The following is a 19,109-nucleotide window of genomic DNA, read 5'->3' on the forward strand; positions in this document are numbered from 1 at the left end:
CGTGGGCTTTGGGCATATCAGTTAAGATGCCACTTGGGACACCCACATCCTATAAGAGTGCCTGGATTCAAGTCCCAGCTCAGTTCCTGATTCCAGACTCCTCTTAGTGCACACCTGGGAGGCAGCAGGTGATGGGTCCCTGAAACCCACTTGTGAAACCAGATTTGAATTTCAGGCTCCCAGCTTCAGCTTTCCTCAGCCATGTCTGTGTTAAAGAGTAGAGGCATGAACTAGCAGATGGGCAATCTCTTGTCTCTCTGCCTTTAAATAAATAAATTTTTAAAATTTTAGGGCATGCTGTTGTGGTGCAGCACATTAAGCCACAACTTGAAGTGCCACCATCTCATATTGGAGTGCTGGTTCAAGTTCTTGCTATACCTCTTCCTATCCAGCTTCCTACTAACGTGCCTGGGAAGGCAGTAGAAGATGGTCCAAAGATCTGGGGCCCTGCCACCCATGTTGTTGATCCAGAGGGAATTCCTGGCTCTTATTTTTAGCCCTGCCCAGCCCTGGCTGTTAGAGCCACTTCTGCCTTTCTCTCTGATGCTCTGACAATAGCTGGTTGACTGCATATCTCCTGGATGCCCATCCCCTTTCCTGTTGACCCTGCAACGTGTACTGCTCTCATCTCAATGGATCTGTAAATAATCCAAACAACTTTTGGGGTGGGCATTTAGCTTAGTTGTGAAGATGGTTTCATCCCATACTGTACTGCCTTGGTTTGATACCCATCTCCAGCTTCTGACTACAGCTAGTGCAGACCCTGGGAGGTTCAAGTGATTCTGTTCCTGTCATGTAATAGGAGACCTGGACTGACTTCCTGGTTCTAGGCTTCCACTCAGGCTAGTCATAGCATATGGGCACTAGGAGAATGAACCAGAAAATGGGAGCTGTTTCTCTTTCATGTGTCTCTGCTTCTCAAATAGTTTTTTTTAAAACCTGGTTTTGTATATGTATGTTATGTGTGTGTGTATGTGTGTGTTTGTGTGCCTCCTCTGTTCAACACCTGACCAACAGCCCTGGACCTTACTTTCAGTTAGTGTTCTCCTTAAGGGGTTGCCATCTTGGTAGGACAAATTGGACAAAGTCCAACAAGAGCCACAAGGGCATTTGTCAGTGTACACCGTGGAATGCTAGTCAGGAGTTAAAAAAATGACATCTTGTTTGCAAAACTATGAATGAAACTGGAAAACATCATACTTAATGAAATAAGTCAGTCCCCAATATACAAATGCTTTATGTTCTCCCTGATCTGTGATAACTAACAGAGTGCCTCAAAGGTAATCTGTAATAGTGAAATTGACACTTTGAGATGCAATGACTTTGAATAGCCCTTGTCTTGACAGTTGAGTAACACATTTTTTTCATACTCTTTTTTTTAACTTTTATTTAATGAATATAAATTTCCAGTGTACAGCTTATGGATTACAATGGCTTCCCCCTCCCATAACTTCCCTCCCACCCACAACCCTCCCCTCTCCCGCTCCCTCTCCCCTTCCATTTGCATCAAGATTCATTTTCAATTCTCTTTATATACAGAAGATCAATTTAGTATAAAGATTTCAACAGTTTGCACCCACATAGAAACACAAAGTGAAACATACTGTTTGAGTACTAGTTATAGCATTAAATCAAAATGTACAGCACATTAAGGACAGAGATCCCACATGAGGAGCAAGTGCACAGTGGCTCCTGTTGTTGACCCAACAAATGGACACTCTAGTTTATGGCGTCAGTAACCACCCTAGGCTCTCGTCATGAGTTGCCAAGGCTATGGAAGCCTTCCAAGTTTGCCGACTCTGATCATATTTAGACAAGGTCATAAAAGACAGAGTGAGGATAGTAACCAATGATCCTAAGAGTGGCATTAACAAGGTCTGAACAATTATACAGCATTAAGTGGAGAAGAGGACCATCAGTACACACAGGTTGGAAGTAGAGCCATTGGTGGTAGAGTAGAGGTTATGATTACAAAGGAATGAGGCCCAGGTACGCTAGACAGGGTCTAGAACAAAGAACAGAGTCATTATTAGAGGAGCTAAGAAAGGTGCAGTCTAAGCTACAATTAAGTTTTCTGATTGAGAGGCAAATAGAACCTGACAGAAGGGGCTTGATAATAATCTGGTGGGCTTTAGGCCTTGTAAGTTAAGAGGCCCAGACCTATCTATCTCTTCACATGGGGTATATCCTAAGGGAGGTGTGAACCTCCTAGGGGAAGGCACTCTGTTGACTTTCATTACTTGGCTGGCCTGGGAGGAGAGCTGGCCAGGTAAAGGCAGGGGGCATCTCTAACAAGAAATTCACAGTTCTGCCTGCAATGTTGCTGACCCTACTTGACCATACCCTCAGCTGCAGTGGTCACTTTGGCAGTTGGGCTGAGTGAAGGGCTTTTCAGCTTAGAGCCAATAAGATCTGTGGCTCTGACCTGGGCATCCTTCGACTCCAGGGCAGGTCCATTTCCAGTGATCCAACTCTTGGCAGAGCTGCCAGGGCTCTTCACAAGCTGACTTCTGCTGAAGCCCAGGCTTACCACATTGAAAGCCACTGCAGTGGACTGGCCTGTTGGGTCTCCTTGAGGGCAGATCACTGTACAGATCAGCCATTAATAGGCCTGCCACCCATTGCTTCTGATGCCTAGCTTTCTTTTCCTCCTGGTTTGTGTTAAAGCAGACCAGAGGATGCAAGTCAAGGGAGTGCCCGTGTCCCATCTCTAATCTTCGGTGGCCTGAACTACAAGTCTATAGTCACAGGCACGTTCTGTAGTAGTTTTTCTAAGGTAGACAATGCCCATGAGGAAAATTATATTCTCACTTTAAAACTTTCTTTCCCTTTGGTCTGAAAGGGAGGTTTTTTCTACTTACTGTATACTTCGCTGATGGCAAAGTGAATCTAGCTATGAGATTATTATTTAAGTTCTTATTTTGGCTATGCTATTACAGAAAAATGTTAGCCATCTCTTTTATAAGGTCTAAAGATTAAATTGTGCATCCTACAGATTCCTTCATAATAGAATTAGTTTCCTACCTTGAAGAGAATAGAGAAATGAAAGAACAAGTTGGGCTTAGAATAGAGAAATGAGGGAGCAAGTCCTAGATCGCTTGCTGACAATAGCAATATCACATGAATACTTAGCAAACCGTTTCAACCATTAGATAACAACTTAAGAAAACATTTACCAGAAGATCCAATGCCTTTTATAAATTGTAAGAATCATGTATTTGAAAACCCCTCTTAAATATCTAACATGGTGTAGTTTGTTTAACTAGTAAACTTAAGCACAACCATATAAAATGTTTTTAGTTTCTTTCTACCAACAAGTTTAAAACATATGATACGCAGATTCAGGTCACACAAATTAAAATGTATCTTTGATTGATTTTAGCAGCTTAAATTTATGGACAATCTTATCTATAAGCCATTTAAAATAAAACTCTTAATAAAATTTTCCCATGTGGACATACAATATGTACACACATATAACATAGCATAATAGACCAATATAGCAATTTTAATAATAGCTTTTAAAATCTTTAACTCTTTTTGTAGATTGCCAATTGATTTGATTTGAATGGCTTTTTGTTTTTAGTAACCTCAGTTAACCATACTTTCAGTTGGTACTGTTAATACATTATTGGCTTCATCTGTTTACAGAGCCATCCCAAAGTACTGAATACAATAGAAGTGGCTGGAAAAAGTCCATAGGAACCTATAGGAGGACAGCTAAACACAGAACCAACAATGCTTTAGTTTTGTGAGCAGCAAATCATATATAACTGTGGATGACAAAAGACTTTAAGTCGCCATGTTTAAAATTATAAACTCATCAACCAACAAGAGGCACTTGCTTACTTCACAGTGTTTTTGAAAGCACTTGTAGGATTTTACAAGTATTTAACCCTTTAGGCCTCTGGGGCTTTCTCATTAAGATAACTATCATGTCTAGTAACACAAGATCATTAGACTTTTTAATTCTCAAACATTTGTATTAATAGCATTTTCCATTATAGAAACTTAAAGTTTGGTACCACATCACATCTTGACAGTCCTTCTAATATAATCCAAATAGCCTGATTAGTTGGTGTCTCTATAAGATGAGAGACATAGGTCCTTCGATTTTTTCAGTTGGACCCAAACTGGAAAAACCAAAGTGCAAAATTTACTGGAAATTTTAGAGTCCAGATTGTTTGAAACTTTGATTTTTTGAATGCCTGTCAAGAATGCCAAGAAGGCTCAAAATCCAAAATATCTGGTTGAAATAAGATTCCTTAAAATCATGACATAACATAGACCAAATTTGATCATTGTTACAAGGTGATTATTCAAATCTTTGAAAATAAGCACATATTTAAATAACCCATAGCTCTTAATAAAAATTCAGCTGTTTTTGAACAATTAGAATTTAACAGACATCAAGAGAACATAATAGATTACTTTAACACATTGCTTTAACAGAGCATCAGAGTTTAATTCTATGTCAAAGAGAAATTGAGCTTCCTGTGATCTTTTGCTGTGAGGTTTCCTTCCTTTACCTTCTTTCATATTGGTGACCATGTTTCTGTGTTTCTGTGTGTAAGACATCTTTAAGCATCTTTTGCAGGGCAGGATGAGTGGCAACAAATTCTTTCAGTTTCTGTTTGCTATGAAAAGTCTTAATTTCACCTTCATTCACAAATGAGAGCTTTGCAGGATATAATATTCTGGGCTGGCAGTTTTTCTCTCTTAGTACCTGGGCTATGTCTCACCATTCCCTTCTAGCTTGTAGGGTTTCTGATGAGAAGTCTGCTGTAAGTCTAATTCGAGATCCTCTGAGAGTAATCTGACGTTTCTCTCTTGCACATTTTAGGATCTTTTCTTTATGTTTCACTGTGGTGAGTTTGATTACAACATGTCGTGGTGAGGATCTCTTTTGGTCATGTTTATTAGGGGTTCTATAAGCTTCCTGTACTAAGATGTCTCTGTCCTTCTCCAAACCTGGGAAATTTTCTGCTAGTATCTCACTGAAAATGCCTTCTAATCCTTTCTCCCTCTCCATGCCTTCAGGAACTCCTAGAACCTGAATGTTGGGTTTTTTAATAGTATCCTGTAGATTCCCGACAATATTTTTTAGATTTCTGATTTCTTCTTCTTTTCTTTGGTTTGCCTGTTTCCTTTCCTGTTCTCTGTCTTCTAAGTCTGATATTCTCTCTTCTGCTTCGCCCATTCTGTTTTTAAGGCTCTCTAATGTGTTTGCCATTTGATCTATTGAATTCTTCATTTCATTATGATTTCTTGTCACTATCACGGTTTCTTGTTCCACTAGTTGTTTCATTTCATTTTGATTCCTCCTTAATATTTCACTTTCACGAGAGAGATTTTCTATCTTGTCCATTAAGGATTTCTGTAGTTCAAGAATTTGTTTTTGAGAACTTCTTAATGTTCTTATCAATTTTTTGAGGTCCGCTTCTTGCATTTCTTCGATCTCATCATCTTCATAATCTTGCATTGGGGTGTCTTTTTCATTTGGGGGTGTCATAGCGTCTTCCTTGCTCTTGTTACCTAGGTTTTTGCGTTTGTTGTTTGGCATGTTGGAGATATTTGGTTTCTTCACTGTGGTGTTTTTTCTTGTTACACTATGGCCCTATATTAAGTGGACTGTCTGCTTTCGGTGGAGCCTTAGAGGCTTGAGATGAGTGTGGCCTGAGAGCCGTGTTTGGTTCCTCAGGGTTGAGGGTGTGTCAAAGATGACACTCCCAAGGTTAGGTTTGGTAAATCTCTCTTTCTTTCTTTTTTTGATTCAAAAGGGAAGTAATTCCGCACAGCTGAACATAATTGGAGGTAGTTAGCAGGCAAATGATATACCCACAGGGGCCAGAGATTGGAAGCTCTTTCCCAAGGACCACACAGGGAATCTGTGCTGCCCTCAGTGTGGGCTCCAATTCTCCTGCAATCTCCCACTGGGTTGCCAAGTTAGATGCCAATCTCCTGTTATTTCACCCCTCCCCCCAGAGTCAGGTTTTTCTGCTAGGCTCAGGGCCGGTGCAGACCTTAGGTCGCCCTGCTTATGATGTATGTCAAAATGGCGCCTGCTCTTTGTCTTGCTCGCCTTTGAGAGGTGAGCGGAGAGAGAGAAACTTGTGTCCGTATCGGCCCCCCTTTTTTTTTCCTCTCTCTCTTCTAGTTAGCCTGGTGAACTTTTCCCCACGGAGTTTCAAGCCTCGTTCCTTCTAGTCTCCTCTTTCCGCTTGCCCACTGGTGTCTTGGGCTACTGATGTTTGGCTCACCTCCCGTTCCAGTGCTGGTGTGTTGATTCTGCCGCTGGTGTCCCGAACTTGGGCTCCCACGCTCTCCACGCAGGTCCACTGTGAATCACTAGTTCCGGAAGAGTTTCCTCTGCTGTTTCTTCCCCTACTCTTCCTTGACCCTGCAGTATCTCCACTTTTATTAAAGTGTCTCTCCCCCGGACTAATAGTGTGCTCCCTTCCTATTCCGCCATCTTGCCGCTCTCCGACTCCTTTTTCATACTCTTTTTGACTTTTTATATTGTATAGAGTTATTCATATGTGTATAAAGTTAATTGAAGATAAATCTTAGTAGAAAATAAGAATGGGAATAGGAGATGAAGGAGGAAGAGTAGTAGGAGTGTGTGTGGCAGGTCAGGTATGGTGGCAAGAATCACTGTGTTCATGAAGTTCCACTTAGGAAATGCATGGGGGCTGGTGTTGTGGCTTAGCGGGTAAAGCTGCTGCCTGCAGTACCGGCATCCCATACGGGCACTGGGTCAAGTCCCGGCTGCTCCACTTCTAACCAGCTCTCTGCTCTGGCCTGGGAAAGCATGAGAAGATGTCCCAAGTCCTTGGGCCCCTGTACCCGCGTGGGAGCCCTGGAAGAAGCTCATGGTTCCTGTTGCAGCCAACTGGGGAGTGAACCAGTGGGTGGAAGGCCTCTCTCTCTCTCTCTCTTTCTCTGCCTATCCTTCTTTGTGTAACTCTTTCAAAACATCTTAAAATAGCAAAAGAATTGCATGAATTTTGCATTCTTTAAATAAAAGATTCTGGGAAGAAAAACCAGTTTCCTGGGAGAGCCTCAGCTGCTGCTCACAGTCAGGCACTTAGGCATCAGGCCATCTGCCAGGATAATGAAGCACCCTGTGAAAAGCACAGTGTAAACCTCCACGACAACCTTACCTGCAGATATGTCAGGGTGGGCTACAGTTTACAGCCACCTACCAGAGAGCCCTCAAGAGCAAATTACTCGCATATATAATACATATCACCCAAGTTGATAAGGAACATCTACAGAAATAATTTATTTATTTCTTTTTTCTACTAGTTTTGGGTTTGGTTTACTGCAGTTTTTCTAGATCCTTTAGATGCATTAATAGCTCATTTATTTAGTGCCTCTCCAATTTCTTGATGTAGGTACCTATTGCTATAAACTTACCTCTCAACACTGCTTTTGCTGTATCCCACAGGTTTTAGTATGATGTTTTGTCATCTTCATTTGTTTCCAGAATTTTTTTTTATTTCTCTGTTGATTATTCTATGACCCATTATTCATTCAGAAGCATGTTGTTCAGTCTCTATCAGTTTGCATATGTTCTAGAGGCACCTGGGTTGCTGATTTCCAGTTTCATTGCATTATTGTTTGAGAAGATGCATTCATTGATTTCGATTGATTTATTTATCAATTTGCTGAGACTTGATTTATAGTTGTATATGGTGAATCCCAGAGAAAGGTCCATGCACTGCTGAGAAGAATGTGTATTTTGCAACTGTAGCATGAAAAAGTCTGTTGATATCTGTTAGGTTCAGTTGGTCTATAGTGTCCAATAAATCTGCTCTTTCCTTGCTGAGTTTCTGTCCTGTTTATCTTTCCATTGCTGAAAGTGGAGTATTGAAGTCCCTCAATACTACTGTATTAGAGTCTTAGTCTCTCTTTAAATCTCATAACATTTCTTTTCCATAGCCAGGTGTCCTGTAATTAGGTGCGTATGTGCATATACATTTATAATAATCACAGTTTTCTGTTAAATTGATCCCTTAATCATTACATGGTTACCTTCTTTGTCCTTTTTAAAAGTTCTTGTGTTAAATTTTTTTCATGTGATATTGGGATAGCTTACACCAGCTGTTTTTTGGTTTCTTTTGGGATAAAATATCTTTTTCCATCCTTTCAATTTCAGTCTGCGTGCATCTTGTTTGGTGAGATGTGTTTCTCATATGCAGTGAATAGATAGGTTTTGTTTTTAAATGGTTCAGCCAGTCAGTGTTTCTTATCTGGATAGTTGAGAGCATTTACATTCAAGGGGACTATTGATAAGTAATGACTTTGCCCTGCCATTTTTCCAAAAATATTCCTATTTTTTCCTTTTAATTTCCCATGAACTTTTACTGAGAGATTTTCTTTCTTTACCTTCTTTCGTAGTGATGAGCATGTTTCTGTATGCAGCACATTCTTAAGCATCTTTGGTAGGTTATTAAACTGTGTTTCTTTTTGTGGACACTGAAAATATATTTACATAATAGCCTTTATCATTACAATTACAAGAAAAAAGACAAGGCATTATCTTCAAGTTAAAAGAAGATGAGATTTTTGACATGTTTCAGTTTTTTCAAAAAATTACTTTAATTTGAAAGCTAGTGTCAGTGCAGCATTTCAGTTTGGATAAAGCCAGATCTAAATTTCTTTTGATTAAACTTAGTTCTCTACAGGGGTTGTAGGAATTAAGCAAGATTTCATTATTTCCATTACTTACTTAAAATTTAAAATTATGCATGTAATTATATATCTATTTTATAACTTGTATAAAATTTTAAATTATATTCAACAAAGTGCACAATAATAAATGTGTAAAAGGCTTAATTTCATGAAATTCTTAAAATATTTTTAATATTATAAAATTATAATGCTACAAATTATGAGAGATTTAATGTGTTAACAAAAATTGTTATTTCCTTATCCTTAACTATTTTTAAGACCTAAGACAATGAATAATTAATAAATAATCTTCGTATGCCTAAATTTGTTCTACATATGAAACAGACATAAATACAGTTATTAGATATAGTTTTTAACTTAATTTCTTAAAATGACAATAGATTAACAAAATATCAAATGTTTTTGAATGATATATTTATGTCAAAATTGTTTAAATTGTATGAAATAAATGCTAACAGATAGAAGAATATTTCAAAAATTTGGATTTTCTCTCCTATTTCTTTTGTGCTAAAGAATAGTAATGTCAATTACTTTGGTTAGAAAAGATAATACAAACAATTAATACAAGGTAATACAAATATTTGTATAGCTTGGGTATGATTTTCTGTTTGTTTAGTAACTTTTGAAATGTTGGAATAGTTTGTTCAAAGGCTAAATATGGTTGATATACCTATTATTTCATTGAATTGATTTAACTTTAGGGCTATAGTTAAGTTTTTTTTTTTCAGATGGTACTGCTATCTTTTCTTTTTCTGAACAGGCAGAGTTAGATATTCAGAGAGAGAAAGAGACAGAGTGAAAGTTCTTCTTTTTTCCATTGGTTCACCCCCCAAATGCCCACTGCAGCTGGTGCACTGCGCCAATCTGAAGCCAGGAGCCAGGTGCTTCCCCCTGGTCTCCCATGCGGGTGCACCTAGGCCATCCTCCACTGCTTTCCTGGGCCACAGCAGAGAGCTGGACTGGAAGAGGAGCAACCAGGACAGAATCTGGCACTGCAACTGGAACTAGAATACGGGGTGCCAGTGCCACAGGTGGATTAGGCTAGTGAGACATGGCGCCGGCCTATAGTTAAGTTCTTTAAATTTATAACCTGTTGCTATATTTACACTTCTATATAAGCCTAAATATAGAAATATAAAGACATATCAATAAATACTGAGGATTGTTACATGAATAATGTACAAAAAGTAAAATTAGAATTTGAGTCTTTTAAATATAAAACAATTAAGCTATTTTTAATGCCTGTATTAGTACAGATTTATGTTTCTAAATAAAGTATTCTGTTACCTTTCAGTGCTTTTGACATACTTCTAAATTTTATTCTGTAATTCATTGCATTATAAAAAAGATTAAATTCCTAATAACTTGTGTTGATTACTGTGTTTTTACAATGTGGCCTATATTTATTTTTTGAATCTAGATACTTGTGACTTATAACTTGTCTCCTTGAACAACTAACTATTCTTGTTTCTTCCAATTCAGAATAATCATGCTATCACCATGTCTTTTGAGCTTAAACTTAAATCTTTGTATTTCCTACAGTGGTCATTAGGTAACATAAGAGCTGTTCTGGTGCCGGTGCTCTTTCTGTGGTGCCGGCACCCCATCTGTCACCGGTTCAAATCCTGGCTCCACGTCCCATCCAGCTCTCTGCTATGGCCTGGGAAAGCAGTGGAAGATGGCCCAAGTACTTGGGCTCCTATACCCACATGGGAGACCTGGAAAAAGCTCCTGGCTCCTGGCTTTGGATCAGTCCAGCTTCAGGCTTTGTGACCATTTGGAGAGTGAACCAGAGGATGGAAGGCACCTCCCCTCCCACCACCGATGCCTCTTTCTGCCTCTGTAATTCTGCCTTTCAAATAAATGAAATAAATAAATCTTTTTAAAAAAGAGTTGTTCCTTCATATTACAAAAGGAAAGACAATGGTAATTACAATTCTAAATAACTTTAGTAGTTTTAGTTAATTTAAAATTATTATGAGAGCTCTTTTGGTTACTAAAATTAGTAATAAAAACTTGGTAAATTAAAAAGAAAGGGTTTTTTTCTCAGTTAATTATATTGAAGTAAATTATACTACTATAAAAACTTGGAAGGATTACATGCTTTTTTGTTTGTTTCATCTCCTTGAAAGGCAGAGGAACAGAGAGACAGAGACAGAAAGAGAGGTCTTCCATCTGCTGGTTTACTCCCCAAACACCCACAACATCTAAGGCTGCATCAGGAGCCAGGAACTCCACCTGGATCTCCCATGTGGGTGGCAGGGGCCTGAGCACTTGGACCATCATCTGCTCCTTCCCAGGACAATTAGAGGAAAGCTGAACCAGAAGTGGAGGAACCAGAATTGAAGCCTGGCACCTTGATAGTCCCAAGCAACAGCTTTACCTGCTGCTCCCCAATGCATGCCCCGTTTTTAAGTTGACAGAAGCATGCTCTTGTTGAAACACAAAGATAATAACTATGTATCAAAGAATGTTTCCCAGGACTCTAGATTGACAAGCCCATTTTCTTTTGTGCCATGGGAAGTCTGAACAAGCACACTTAGTGTTTAGTTAACTTAGTTCTAGAGTCTCCACTAAACTTAATGACTTTCCAATGTTCTCATTGATAGAAATATTTCAGGACTTTTCAGCTAGTCCTCTAATCTCTTTTGCAGTTGTGCTAGCTTCCCTCCAAACATCACGATCCATTGCTGTAACATCCTCACCCTAACCACCTCCTGCCCTCATCTGCAGAGGAAGCCCAGGACTGAATGCACCTGTTAGGGAACTATCCATGCCTTGTAAGGAACTCCTGGAGTCTTCTTGGACTACCCCTGATTTCATTTTGTTGGTTGTGGCTTCATACTAAAGAAGAAAAGCTAAAAATTGCCAAAACAGGTTATGTTACCACTGACTTGAATAGATCCTTGAAACACCAGCTCTTCCTAGGGATAAAGTAAGTTCAGATGCCTAAATAAATTGCCTCATTCAGATGTGCCAACTCACAAAAGATAAAAGAACAGATGCATATACTGATACATGGTATATGGTTTTTGATTAGTTCATAGCTTCAAAATGCATCAGAAATGGAGATCTCTTGACACTGTCAAATCTATAATGTAGACTATAAATTAAAGATGCTTTGTTATGCCTAAGATGAAATTTATAATAAAAGTAGAATTTAGTGGCAGGTATTGGGCTCAGCACTTAAACTGCCACTTGGAACACACACATCCCATATCAGAATTCCTGGTTCAAGTCGCAGCTCCTCTGCTTCCAATCCAATCCAACATCCTGAGAGGCAGCAGGTGATGATTCAAATACTTGGGTCCCTGCTATCCACATGTGAGACTCTGATTTTGTTCTGGACTCCTGGCTTTGACATAGTCCAGTCCTGGGTGTTGTGGGCGTTGGGGAGTAAATCAGTGAAGGTAAAATCTTTCTTCCTCTCTTTCTCTCTCCTCTCTCTCATTATGCCTTTCAAACAAAAAAAATCAAAATAAATTTTAAAAAATTTAAAGTACAGTTTAGCAAAAACTGCCTCATGATAGTCCTACAACAGAGACACACTGGTGATGAGGCTGAGCCTGTGGAGGTGGGCTTGCCTCATCTCTTGCACGCCCTACCTGCATTACCACAGTCCTTGGCAGCCTGGGACAGGGGGATGACCAGTTCCTCCAGCTCCTCTGAACACTGCCAGACAGTCTCTGAGTGTGAGTGTGTTCCAGCTGCTGATGCTCATTCCCAGAGTGTGAGAAGAGTTTTCTTTGCTGGAGAGTTTTGTCTGTAACAGTAGGGGAAACAGTGCTTAAATTCACAGTCCCAATTTGGGAAATCCCAACTTGTTCCTCCCATAATAAACTCACACATTTCACTGGTACAACAATCCTTCAGGCACAACCTAAGCCTTTATGATTGGGAGTGAAGATTGGACTTCTTCTGGTTTAAAAGAAGAGGCACTTCTTTTCCTCTGCATGTTTGTCTGCACTGGAGGCATCTGCCTGGCTCTGGAGACAGCTCCCACCAAGTACAGAGAAAACCTCCTCCCTGTAGTGATCAATGATCCTTAAATTCCCAATATTAATACAGTCTCCCCCAGGGTGGGTGCTGGGCCTACTGATTAAGACACTGGTTCAGACACCTGGGTCCCTATATCTGAGTGTCTGGGTGTGAGTCCTGCCTCTGGCTCTGGAATTCAGTCTCTTGGTAATGCAGATGCTGGGAGTCAATGGTAAGGGATCAAGTACTTGAGTCCCAGTCTGTCACCCTGGGAGATGGTATTGAATTCCTGGTTCTGGTTCCAGCTCTGGTATAGCATTGTAGACACTTAGGGAGTGAACCAGCATATGAGAGTGTGCTCTGTCTCCCTCCCTACCAAATAATTTATTCAAAAATACAGTCTACCCACTAGGACAGTCTCAACATGTACACTGGACTTACACATATCTATCCCCCACTATCTTACCCGGTGTACTCAGGACAAATGTTAGGCAATTTCAGATGTTCAAAGCTATTACTCCTCCAATGAAATATGTTTCCCTAAAAACTAGACAGAGGGGCCAGTGCTGCGGTACATTAGGTTAACTCTCTGCCTGTGGCACTGACATCCCATATGGACACGGGGCTGGTGCTCCCCTGATCCAGCTCTCTGCTATGGCCTGGGAAAGCAGTGGAAGATGGCCCAAACACTTGAGCCCCTGCACCCACATGGGAGACCTGGAAGAAATTCCTGGCTCCTTGCTTCAAATCAGCACAGCTCTGGCCATTGCGGCCATTTGGGGAGTGAGCCAGTGGATGGAAGACCTTTCTCTCTGTCTCACTCTCTCACTGTCTGTAACTCTGTAAAATAAATAGATAAAATCTTAAGAAGAAGAAGAAGCCTCAAAAAGAAGCCTTGTGATGCAGCACCCCATATCAAAGCACTGGTTTGAGGCTCAGCTGCTTTTGGTCCAGCTCCCTGCTAATGTACTTGGGAAGGCAGTGGAAGATGGCCCAAGAGCTTGGGCCCCTGTCACCAGCCTGGGAGACCCAGATGGAGTCCCTAGCTCCTGACTTCTTCCTGCCTTTGCTGTTGTGGCCATTTGGGGAATGAACAAGCAAGTGAAAGATCTCTCTCTCTCTGTGTATCTCTCTGTGTGCCCTTCAAATAAGTAAATAAGTAAATAAAAAAATAATAATAAAAAGTGCAGCCAGTCTGCTTCAGAGAATGCCCAGGGGAGAACTGCCTCCCTGTGCTGGATGCTGTGCAAGCAATGACTGGCACAGCTGGGATAATGCAACCAGAAAGGCTCATCCTAACCCTGTCCCTGGCTCTAGTAAAAGTCATAAATTACTTAACTTCTGCTCTGGAAGCCTAGGCTTAAATTTGAATTCTTTGGGCAGAATCATCATGGACAATCATATTGTCCTAACTTCTTCTTTAGCCAAAAAGAGGTTGACACTGGAGTAAACTCTTCTTGCTGTACTGTATAAATAGTATCGATAGTTCACGACCATGATGGGGCGCCTCCTGGATGTCAGGAAAAGAACAGCAGGATTTGGGGGGAGATATTTTCATGGCCTGGCTGTGATCATCTGAGTCCCTGTTTGCAGAGGTTATTTGTGTTTGTTTCTGTAAAGTTCTGCTTCCTTGAATCCTACTCCCAAATTACCTAACACAGGCACAAATCCTATAGTAATTCCTTTATCATCCTCTTCCTGAGACAGCCCGGTTTTCAGTTATTTTAATTTATAGTCTTTAAGATAAAGGTGGCATCTCTTCACTAAGAAAGACACAAGGGGCCGATGCTGTGGTTTAGTTGGTTAAGCTGCTATCTGCACCACTGGTACCCCATCCGAAAAGCAGTTTGAATTCCGCCTGCTCCACTTTCAGTTCCATACTAATGCACCTGCAAAAGCAGTGGAAGATGGCTCACGTGCTTTGCCCCTGCACCTGTGTGGGAGACCAGCTGAAGCTTTTGGCTCCTGGCTTCAGATCAGCCCAGTTCCAGCTGTTACAGCCTTTTGGGGAGTGAACCTGTGGATGGAAGATCTGTCTCTGTGTGTGTATGTGTGTGTGTGTGTGTCTGTCTGTCTCCCTCTCTAATTGTAACTCTGACTTTCAAATAAATAAGTGAATCTTTAAGAAAAGACACAATTGGGGCAGGCACTGTGGTGCAGTGGGTTAAATCCCTGGCTTGAAGCGCCAGCATCCCATATGGGCTCCAGTTCTACTCCTGGCTGCTCCTTTTCTGATCCAGCTCTCTACAATGGCCTGGGAAAGCCGTGGAGGATGGCCCAAGTGCTTGGGCCCTAGCACCCATGTGGGAGACCAGGAAGAAGCTCCTGGCTCCTGGCTTCAGATTGGCTCAGCTCTGGCCATTGCAGCCATCTAGGAAATGAACCAGTGGATGGACGACCTCTCTCTCTGTCTCTGCCTCTCTCTGTAACTCTGTCTTTCAAATAAATAAACATTTTTTTAAAAAAGGAAAAAAGACACAAGATAGAAATAATATTTACTTACAGGTTTTTGGGGGTTCACAGAGCACTCCGAGAGAAAAAGAAACCAACATGCCAATGCTTCTATTGGGTCCAGGGTTTCCCCTGGGGAATTCTAGTTGGTAGGTTTAAAACAAACAGGCACAAGTTCCAGGTCATGATGTGACTTCAATATAGCTACTGTGACACATCTGCACAGCGCATGTGGGTGCAGGAGCCAGTGGGGCTAGTCATGTAGGTGGTATATAAATGTATCAGAGGATGGTGGTCACCAGGAGGAAAGTGAATACTGCAGCTATCCAGCTCACTACACTGAGAACTTGGTAGTGGGATGAAGATGGGGTACAGCACTGGAAACTGTGTCAAGGGTGACGAAGCCTAACTTTCTGTTAAGAAAAAGTTGTATTTGAAATGGATACAGAAACCACATAGAATTACAAGGATTTACCATACCAATGGCATGCATTCACGCATTCTCCCTGAACTCAGGAAGCCCATACAACTCAACTTTCTTCAACCACAGCAGAATCCTTACAACCTTTGACTGGAAGACCTTGAACTTGCGAATTTACATAATGACCTAAACTATAAAAGAAGTAAAGTGAAACATTAGTTACTATAACTTACCCAAAGCACTGGTGTGTAAACATATTTCTGATATAGCAAAGATGTTTTCCAATTCTCCTTTGGAGATCTATGTGAAATCATGTAAATGATGCCATAAAAAGAAAAGCTTCTATTTTTTTTTAAATTCAGTGTTTCCCAAATATCTTCAACAGAACACAAATCCCATTCGGTGCTCTGTGAAAAAAAGGCGTCCGGGATCAAATCAGCTGAGAATCGCAGCAGACTCCAGCATCTAGCTCTGGGAGACTCACAATGCTTTTTATAGCTCAGCTGGTTCCTGCAGGGAGAAGAGAAATCTGATTTCTCCAGAATTTCCATCATTGTTTTTCTAAATCCTGAAAACTTATTTCTGCATTCACATGTTCTTACACATCATAGAACTAATGTTCTACACAATCTTACCTGTGAGATGCTGATGACATTATGTAATTCCTCTAAGAGGTAACTTTGGTAGAAGAAAAAGGGGGGCTCCACCCAATGTGTCAGGTGTTGAGAGTCAGGAGCTCTTAAGTACTTGCTGTGGGGTAAGTTAGTCTTTCTGGGAATCCTGTACTCTGTTTATAAAATGAAGATTGTACTAGTTTTTTTTTAAAACTTTTATTTAATGAATATAAATTTCCAAAGTACAGCTTATGGGTTACAATGGCTTCTCCCTCCCAAAACTTCCCTCCCACCCACAACCCTCCCCTTTCCCGCTCCCTCTCCCCTTCCAATCACATCATGATTCATTTTCAATTCTCTTTATATACAGAAGATCAGTTTAGTATATATTAGGTAACGATTTCAACAGTTTGCCCCCATATAGCAACACAAAGTGAAAAAAAATGCTGTTGGAGTACTAGTTATAGCATTAAATAAGAGTGTACAGCACATTAAAGGCAGAGATCCTACATAATATTTTTTTAAAAATTAATTAATTTTCTATGCCATTTCCAATTTAACACCAGGTGTTTTTTTTTTCATTTCCAATTCTCTTTATATACAGAAGATCAATTCAGCACATAATTAGTAAAGATCTCATCAGTTTGTACACACGCAGAAACACAAAGTGTAAAAATACTGTTTCAGTACTAGTTATAGCATCACTGCACATTAGACAACACATTAAGGACAGATCCCACATGGGATGTAAGTACACAGTGACTTCTGTTGCTGACTTAACGATTTGACACTCCTGTTCATGGCATCAGTAATCTCCCTAGGCTCTAGTCATGAGTTACCAGGGCTATGGAAGCCTTTAGAGCTCGCTGACTTTGATCTTATTGCAATAGGGTCATAGTCAAAGTGGAAGTTGTCTCCTCCATTCAGAGAAGGTACCTCCTTCTTTGATGACCCCGTTCTTTCCACTCACAGAGATCTCACTCACAGAGATCTTTCATTTAGGTCTTCTTTTTTTTTCTTTTCCATGATATCTTGGCTTTCCATGCCTACAATACTCTCATGGGCTCTTCAGCCAGATCCAAATGCCTTCAGGGCTGATTCTGAGGCCAGAGTGTTGTTTAGGGCGTCTGCCATTCTATGAGTCTGCTGTTTATCCCACTTCCCATGTTGGAACTTTCTCTCCATTTTTGAATCTATCAGTTAGTATTAGCAGACACTTGTCTTGTTTGTGTGATCCCTTTGACTCTTAGACCTATCAGAGCCATCAATTGTGAACTGAAATTGACCACTTGGACTAGTGAGATGGCATTGGTAGATGCCACCTTGATGGGATTGTATTGGAATCCCCTGGCACATTTCTAACTCCATCATTTGGGGCAAGCCCGATTGAGCATGTCCCAAATTGTACATCTCCTCCCTCTCTTTTTCCACTCTTAAATTTAATTGGGATCACATTTCAATTAAAATTTAAACACCTAAGAATAATTGTGTGTTAATTACAGAGTTCAACCACTAGTACTAGAACAACAACAACAACAACAACAAATACTAAAAAGGATAAAGTATTACATCGTACATCTAGAGTCAGGACAAGAGCTGATCAGGTCACGGTTTCTTATAGTGTCCATTTCACTTCACCAGGTTTCCACTTTGGTGCTCAGTTGTCGCCAATCAGGGAAAACAAATGATATTTGTCTCTTTGGACTGGCTTAATTCACTCAGCATGATGTTTTCCAGATTCCTCCATCTTGTTGCAAATGACTTGGTTTCATTGTTTCTTACTGCTGTATAGTATTCTATGGAGTACATGTCCCATAATTTCTTTATCCAGTCTACTGTTGATGGGCATTTGGGTTGGTTCCAGGTCTTAGCTATTGTGAATTGAGCTGCAATAAACATTAATGTGCAGATGGCTTTTTTACTAGCCAAATTAATTTCCTTTGGGTTAATTCCAAGGAGTGGGATGGCTGGGTTGTATGGTAGGGTTATGTTCAGGTTTCTGAGGAATCTCCAGACAGACTTCCATAGTGGCCTAACCAGTTCGCATTCCCACCAACAGTGGGTTAGTGTTCCTTTTTCCCCACATCCTCTCCAGCATCTATTGTTGGTAGATTTCTGAATGTGAGCCATTCTCACCGGGGTGAGGTGGAACCTCATTGTGGTTTTGATTTGCATTTCTCTGATTGCTAGTGATCTTGAACATTTTTTCATGTGTCTGTTGGCCATTTGGATTTCCTCTTTTGAAAAATGTCTCTTGAGGTCCTTGGCCCATCTCTTAAGTGGGTTGTTTGCTCTGTTGTTGTGGATTTTCTTGATTTCTTTGTGGATTCTGGTTATTAACCCTTTATCTGTAGTATAGTTTGCAAATATTTTTTCCCATTCTGTTGGTTGCCTCTTCACTTTCCTTACTGTTTCTTTTGAAGTACAGAAACTTCTCAATTTGATGCAATCCCAAATGTTAATTTTGGTTTTGACTGCCTGTGCTCCTGGGTCTTTTCCAAGAAGTCTTTGCCTGTACCTATATCTTGCAGGGTTTCTCCAATGATCTCTAATAATTTGATGGTTTTGGGTCATAGATTTAAGTCTTTAATCCATGTTGAGTGAATTTTTGTGTAAGGTGAAAGGTAGGGGTCTTGCTTCAAGCTTCTGCATGTGGAAATCCAATTTTTCCAGCACCATTTATTGCATAGACTGTCCTTATTCCAGGGATTAGTTTTGGATCTTTGATCAAATATAAGTTGACTGTAGATGTTTGGATTGATTTCTGGTGTTTCTATTCTGTTCCATTGGTCTATCCATCTGTTTCTGTACCAGTACCATGCTGTTTTGATAAGAACTGCCAGGTAGTATGTCCTGAAATCTGGTATTGTGATGCCTCCAGCTTTGTTTTTATTGTACAAGATTGCTTTGGCTATTCGAGGTCTTCTCTGTCTCCATATGAATTTCAG

Source organism: Lepus europaeus, chromosome 6 (genome assembly GCF_033115175.1).
Source record: "Lepus europaeus isolate LE1 chromosome 6, mLepTim1.pri, whole genome shotgun sequence".
NCBI classification, from domain to species: Eukaryota; Metazoa; Chordata; class Mammalia; order Lagomorpha; family Leporidae; genus Lepus; species Lepus europaeus.